This window comes from Neoarius graeffei, chromosome 2, assembly GCF_027579695.1.
Source record: "Neoarius graeffei isolate fNeoGra1 chromosome 2, fNeoGra1.pri, whole genome shotgun sequence".
NCBI lineage: Eukaryota > Metazoa > Chordata > Actinopteri > Siluriformes > Ariidae > Neoarius > Neoarius graeffei.
The window spans coordinates 89917308-89925161 of NC_083570.1; positions in this window are offsets into that span (position 1 = coordinate 89917308).

Here is a 7854-nt window from a genome sequence, read left to right on the forward strand (position 1 = left end):
TTCTTAGGCCTGATTTATACTTCATAATTTATTTTGTGGCATTTTGTTCAAGGTCGAGTGTGAAATAAAGCCATAAAGGATAAACAGTTGATGTCTTCTGTGTATTTTATATTGGTAATATAACACAGTTTTGCATTATGTTTGTGAGAAAATAATTTATTAATTGGTAAGTAAGTTTTATTTCTATAGCTAGAACATTGTTACACTGCTATACTTTACAAAGCTTTACAATGGCTACAAAAACTAAAAAATAAAATGGAAAACATCCTATTGATAAAATATAAATAATAATGTAATTAATTAACTAGTTAATTGCAGCAATTAAATCAAAAATAAACTCTCAGGAGCCGTTTGGAAGCCGAAAGAGCCGGCTCCTTATAGTAAGAAGAGCCAAAAGAGCCGGCTCCCGAAAAAGAGCCGAAATTCCCATCACTAAAACAATGAATGAAACAGCCGTGGCTGTCACCTGGCGGCAGCGCGCAGTGATAAGAAGGGAGAGAAAATAGTGCCAAGCGATTTCGAGGTCGGCGGCACGGTGGTGTAGTGGTTAGCGCTGTTGCCTCACAGCAAGAAGGTCCGGGTTCGAGCCCCGGGGCCGGCGAGGGCCTTTCTGTGTGGAGTTTGCATGTTCTCCCCGTGTCCGCGTGGGTTTCCTCCGGGTGCTCCGGTTTCCCCCACAGTCCAAAGACATGCAGGTTAAGGCCCGGTCCCACTGGCCGATGGACACAAAACGTATGCAAAAAGGACACAGCGGACGAGCAAAATTTCGGGGGTGGCTCTATCCGTTTTCATCCGCTCCAGAAATGGACAAAATTTGCGAAAACAGAACGGAAAAGAACGGACGTGGGTAGTATATAGCGGGGATGTTAAACGCATGTTTATAGGAAGCCTAGCGGATGAAAGTGGATGACGGCTCCGAAGGGGTTACCGGTGATAACTGAGAAGCGGACGCATAGCAGAAAGAGCGGATGCATAGCGGATGAAGGGGATGCATCACGTACGCCTAACGGAAACAAAGGGGATGTTGCGCGGATGTATATCGGATGCAGACCGTTCACTGTGCATGCGGGGGGTATGAATTGCGTCTGCTCCGCGGATATAAAGGGATGCAGCACGCACGCCGTCAGCATAAAGCGGAAAGACGTGCTGGCGGCTACATCGATACATCTCTACTACTAGATGATTTTCTCCCCCTTTTTATACAAAATATCGATTGTCCACTAGGTGTTCTTCTACATACTCTAGACATACTCCAGACATCCTAAATATACGAGATACATCCCGGATATAAACGCTTTGTCCGTTTTGAATACTTTATATACGAGATGCATACGCTTACATCCTTTCTATTTCCGTGCTACTAACGATGAATAGACGTTTCATGTACCTTATCTTTCCTCCCTCTTTCCGTTTTCAGCTGCAGCGGATGTGAGTTGCGAGGATGCCCAGAGGATGCAGAGAGGATACAGCAGATGTTTAACGGATGATAACGGACATAGAATGTTTGTTGCTCGTATATGTCGCGGATTTACATCATACACGGCGGAAAGTTCATCCGTTCTAAAAGTTTTGTGCAGCTCAAAACTTTTTGCGCGGATGAAATCACAGTGGACGGATGCTCGATGGATAGAGCGTATGAAGCACGTATGCAATGAGTACACAACGGATGCATAGCGTTTTCCAATGGATGGCAAAGATTTTTTTACGTTTTACATCCTCTTTGCATCCGTAAGTGCAGTGGGACCGGGCCTTTAGGTTAACTGGTGACTCTAAATTGAGCGTAGGTGTGAATGTGAGTGTGAATGGTTGTCTGTGTCAGCCCTGTGATGACCTGGCGACTTGTCCAGGGTGTACCCCGCCTTTCGCCCGTAGTCAGCTGGGATAGGCTCCAGCTTGCCTGCGACCCTGTAGAACAGGATAAAGCGGCTACAGATAATGAGATGAGATGAGATGAGATTTCGAGGTCTGACTTTTTATTTGGCAACGGTTTTGTGATGCAAATATATCACTCTTTTGAACACATACTGTTTTGAGACGAAAAACGTTTTACTTTCGTGACCCCAACAAACTTGCCGGACTACTTTCGTCTGGACCAAAACTGGACAAGAACTGGACTCACAGGATGCTGTCAGGGGTAAGTCAGTGTGTTTGCACGACACTATCGATGGGGATGCCATACAGATTCATGTCAAAAATCCCGAACTATCCTTTTAAAGTGGTAGGCATGTTGTGTAAATCAAATGGTGCTAACCGCCCTCCCAAAAATCCATTTTAATTCCAGTTTGTAATATGACAAAACAGAACAAACACCAAGTGGGATGAATACTTTTGCAAGACACTGTACATACATTAAGTTCAGATTCATTGGTGCCACCTAGTGGTTGGTTCTCTTTGGTGGCGCTCATGACTACATATGGTCGTTGATGGAATGTTTGGCACCTATCACGTGATAAGTCTTGACGTCAGAGGTTTCGTTGGAAGTGTTTCAACAAACACTGTGGAGAGAAAGCTTTGATTTACACACAGCGAGGTACAAAGGGTTTAAATCATAGCAGAACCTGCTTTTGAAAACATGAGGTAAGGCTTTTCTTGTATTTTTCATGCTAACAATATAACAGAGGTGGAAAAAAGTATCCAAATTATTTACTCATTCATTACTAGTTGCAGGTTGAGTCTAGCTTGTAAAGTTGTTTGTTTATAAATGCAGAACTATAAGGAATAAAACATGACCGGGCATTGGTTTCCAATAACCCCAAGTTAAAACATTTCCTCACACTGAATTTTAATTACACAGCTTGACATGCCATTGCTCCATTCTATTAAAGGAGCTTTGAAATGCGCACCTCCAGTAATATTCTACTAAATTCAGTGTTCCCTTCAAACACCCTTTGAAGTTCTTGTGTTCGAATAACTTTTATAATCACATCTATATTCATGCACAGTAATGGAGGCAATAGGGACTAGTTAAGGACACAAAAAGCTCTTGATAAAAGGCAGTCCCTGTTTGCAACAAAAGGCATGGTGAGGTTGTATTTTATAATTTGTATAAATCTGAAATAAGCATGGAAATTTTACACCAGTGTATGCACGTCGAAGCAATTAAATTGTTATCCAGATACGGTACTTTTGGAGCATTACATGGAACTTAGTTCATGGAATTTAATGTTGTCATACTTGCAAATTAATACACCTTGTCACTATACTTATTGTCTAATTTAAAATGCCATAATTGGGAGTCGGCTCTTTGGTTAAATGGATGTGTGTCAGAGCGTATCCGTCTTAAACACACAGAGGAAACCAAGCCTGTGGTGGATTGCAAAAGAGCAACTGACGTCACATTTCTTGAATTCTGGCCAACAAACAACTTATTTTTGTTTGCCTAAAATAGACTTTGACAGGTCAACTTGAAGAAACTTTAAGTACAACCCCGATTCCAAAAAAGTTGGGGCAAAGTACAAATTGTAAATAAAAACGGAATGCAATGATGTGGAAGTTTCAAAATTCCATATTTTATTCAGAATAGAACATACAGTGGTACTTGAAAGTTTGTGAACTCTTTAGAATTTTCTATATTTCTGCATAAATATGACCTAAAACAACATCAGATTTTCACCCAAGTCCTAAAAGTAGATAAAGAGAACCCAGTTAAACAAATGAGACAAAAATATTATACTTGGTCATTTATTTATTGAGGAAAATGATCCAATATTACATATCTGTGAGTGGCAAAAGTATGTGAACCTCTAGGATTGGCAGTTAATTTGGAGGTGACATTAGAGTCAGGTGTTTTCAATCAATGGAATGACAATCAGGTGTGAGTGGGCACCGTTTTATTTAAAACAGGGATCTATCAAAGTCTGATCTTCACAACACATGTTTGTGGAAGTGTATCATGACAAACAAAGGAGATTTCTGAGGACCTCGGAAAAAGCATTGTTGATGCTCATCAGGCTGGAAAAGGTTACAAAACCATCTCTAAAGAGTTTGGACACCATCAATCCACAGTCAGACAGATTGTGTACAAATGGAGGAAATTCAAGACCATTGTTACCCTCCCCAGGAGTGGTCGACCAACAAAGATCACTCCAAGCGCAAGGCGTGTAATAGTCGGTGAGGTCACAAAGGACCCCAGGGTAACTTCTAAGCAGCTGAAGGCCTCTCTCACATTGGCTAATGTTAATGTTCATGAGTCCACCATCAGGAGAACACTGAACAACAATGGTGTGCATGGCAGGGTTGCAAGGAGAAAGCCACTGCTCTCCAAAAATAACATTGCTGCTCGTCTGCAGTTTGCTAAAGATCACGTGGACAAGCCAGAAGGCTGTTGGGAAAATGTTTTGTGGATGGATGAGACCAAAATAGAACTTTTTGGTTTAAATGAGAAGTGTTATGTTTGGAGAAAGGAAAACACTGCATTCCAGCATAAGAACCTTATCCCATCTGTGAAACATGGTGGTGGTAGTATCATGGTTTGGGCCTGTTTTGCTGCATCTGGGCCAGGATGGCTTGCCATCATTGATGGAACAATGAATTCTGAATTATACCAGCAAATTCTAAAGGACAATGTCAGGACATCTGCCCATGAACTGAATCTCAAGAGAAGGTGGGTCATGCAGCAAGACAACGACCCTAAGCACACAAGTCATTCTATCAAAGAATGGTTAAAGAAGAATAAAGTTAATGTTTTTGGAATGGCCAAGTCAAAGTCCTGAACTTAATCCAATCAAAATGTAGTGGAAGGACCTGAAGCGAGCAGTTCATGTGAGGAAACCCCCCAACATCCCAGAGTTGAAGCTGTTCTGTACAGAGGAATGGGCTAAAATTCCTCCAAACCGGTGTGCAGGACTGATCAACAGTTACCGGAAACGTTTAGTTGCAATTATTGCTGCACAAGGGGGTCACACCAGATACTGAAAGCAAAGGTTCCAATACTTTTGCCACTCACAGATATGTAATATTGGATCATTTTCCTCAGTAAATAAATGACCAATGTTTCATTTGTTTAACTGGGTTCTCTGTATCTACTTTTAGGACTTTTGTGAAAATCTGATGATGTTTTAGGTCATATTTATGCAGAAATATAGAAAATTCTAAAGGGTTCACAAACTTTCAAGCACCACTGTAGATGACATATCAAATGTTTAAACTGAGAAAATGTATCATTTAAAGAGAAAAATTAGGTGATTTTTAAATTTCATGACAACACATCTCAAAGTTGGGACAAGGCCATGTTTACCACTGTGAGACATCCCCTTTTCTCTTTACAACAGTCTGTAAACGTCTGGGGACTGAGGAGACAAGTTGCTCAAGTTCAGGGATAGGAATGTTAACCCATTCTTGTCTAATGTAGGATTCTAGTTGCTCAACTGTCTTAGGTCTTTTTTGTCGTATCTTCCGTTTTATGATGCGCCAAATGTTTTCTATGGGTGAAAGATCTGGACTGCAGTCTGGCCAGGTCAGTACCCGGACCCTTCTTCTACGCAGCCATGATGCTGTAATTGATGCAGTATGTGGTTTGGCATTGTCATGTTGGAAAATGCAAGGTCTTCCCTGAAAGAGACGTCGTCTGGATGGGAGCATATGTTGCTCTAGAACCTGGATATACCTTTCAGCATTGATGGTGTCTTTCCAGATGTGTAAGCTGCCCATGCCACACGCACTAATGCAACCCCATACCATCAGAGATGCAGGCTTCTGAACTGAGCGCTGATAACAACTTGGGTCGTCCTTCTCCTCTTTAGTCCGAATGACACGGTGTCCCTGATTTCCATAAAGAACTTCAAATTTTGATTCGTCTGACCACAGAACAGTTTTCCACTTTGCCACAGTCCATTTTAAATGAGCCTTGGCCCAGAGAAGACGTCTGCGCTTCTGGATCATGTTTAGATACGGCTTCTTCTTTGAACTATAGAGTTTTAGCTGGCAACGGCGGATGGCACGGTGAATTGTGTTCACAGATAATGTTCTCTGGAAATATTCCTGAGCCCATTTTGTGATTTCCAATACAGAAGCATGCCTGTATGTGATGCAGTGCCGTCTAAGGGCCCGAAGATCACGGGCACCCAGTATGGTTTTCCGGCCTTGACCCTTACGCACAGAGATTCTTCCAGATTCTCTGAATCTTTTGATGATATTATGCACTGTAGATGTGTTCAAACCAGCATTGATGGTGTCTTTCCAGATGTGTAAGCTGCCCATGCCACACGCACTAATGCAACCCCATACCAGCCAAACACATGGAAGAAGATTCTCTGGTCAGATGAGACTAAAATTGAACTTTTTGGCCATCATGGGAAACGCCATGTGTGGCGCAAACCCAGCCATACCAGATAGGCTCCAGCTTGCCTGCGACCCTGTAGAACAGGATAAAGCGGCTAGAGATAATGAGATGAGATGAGGTCTTGCCTACATGTAGACCTCACAACCTGAATACATGATCAAGCTGACAATGAGTCTGAACTAATGACCATATTCTCAGGCCACTGTAGAGCTATTACAATATCCAGCATTTCGACAGATAAAACTGCTTGGTGATTCGATGTCCTCTGATACTGACATAAGATCCAGAAGCCTTCCCATGAGTAAACAGATGCTTTCAAGGCTGATTACATTGTACTTGATACTAATGTGGTGGGAAGATGAGGAGATACAATTTCTGTCCAAAAAAAAAGACCACAAAACAAGCATAACATACAGCAAGCATCAAAAATACATCAGCAAAGTTTTATTTTTTTTAATAAAAAAAAAAGCTGCGAAATTTTAAAAGTTAGTTTCATTAGTTGGTGGGGGAGAGAGGAATGACATTGAAAAGAGCAGGTAACAAAAATCTCAGAAGTGAACATCTGTGATTTTTCTTGTAAATAAATAAATTCATGTGAAAAAATACACGTACAAGAATCTATCTATCTACAGTGTCTTGCAAAAGTATTCACCCCCCTTGGTATTTGTCCTGTTTTGTGTTGCATTACAAGCTGAAATTAAAATTGATTTTTGGGAGTTAGCATCATTTGATTTACACTACATGCCTACCCCTGTAAAAGGTGCAAATTTTTCTTCTTATTGTGAAACAAACAATAAGATTTAAAAAAAAAACAAAACCAGAAATCTGGAGTGTGCACAGGTATTCACAGCCCCCAAGTCAATACTTTGTAGACCCACCTTTTGCTGCAATTAGAGCTGCAAGTCTCTTGGGGTATGTCTCTATTAGCTTAGCACATCTAGCCACTGGGGTTTTTGCCCATTCCTCAATGCAAAAACTGCTCCAACTCCTTCAAGTTAGATGGGTTGTGTTGGTGTCCAGCAATCTTCAAGTTATGCCACAGATTCTGAATTGGATTTAGGTCTGGGCTTTGATTAGGCCATTCCAAGACATTTAAATGTTTCCCTTTAAACCATTTCGGTGTAGCTTTAGCAGTATGTTTAGGGTCATTGTCCTGCTAGACCGTGAACCTTTGTCCCAGTCTCAAACCTCTGGCTGACTCAAACCTCCAGAATTGCCCTGTATTTAGTGCCATCCATCTTTCCTTCAGTCCTGACCAGCAGATGGAAAATATCCCCACAGCACCATGCTTCACTGTAGGGATGGGGTTCTCAGGGTGAAGGGAAGTATTGGGTTTGTGCCACACATGGCGTTTCCCATGATGGCCAAAAAGTTCAATTTTAGTCTCATCTGACCAGAGAATCTTCTTCCATGTGTTTGGGAAGACTGCCACATGCTGTTGGACAAACTCCAAATGTGTTTTCTTTTTTTTCTTTAAGAAATGGCTTTTTTCTGGCCACTCTTCCATAAAGCCCCACTCTGTGGAGTGTACAGCTTAAAGTGGTCCTATGGACAGATACTCCCATCTCCGCTGT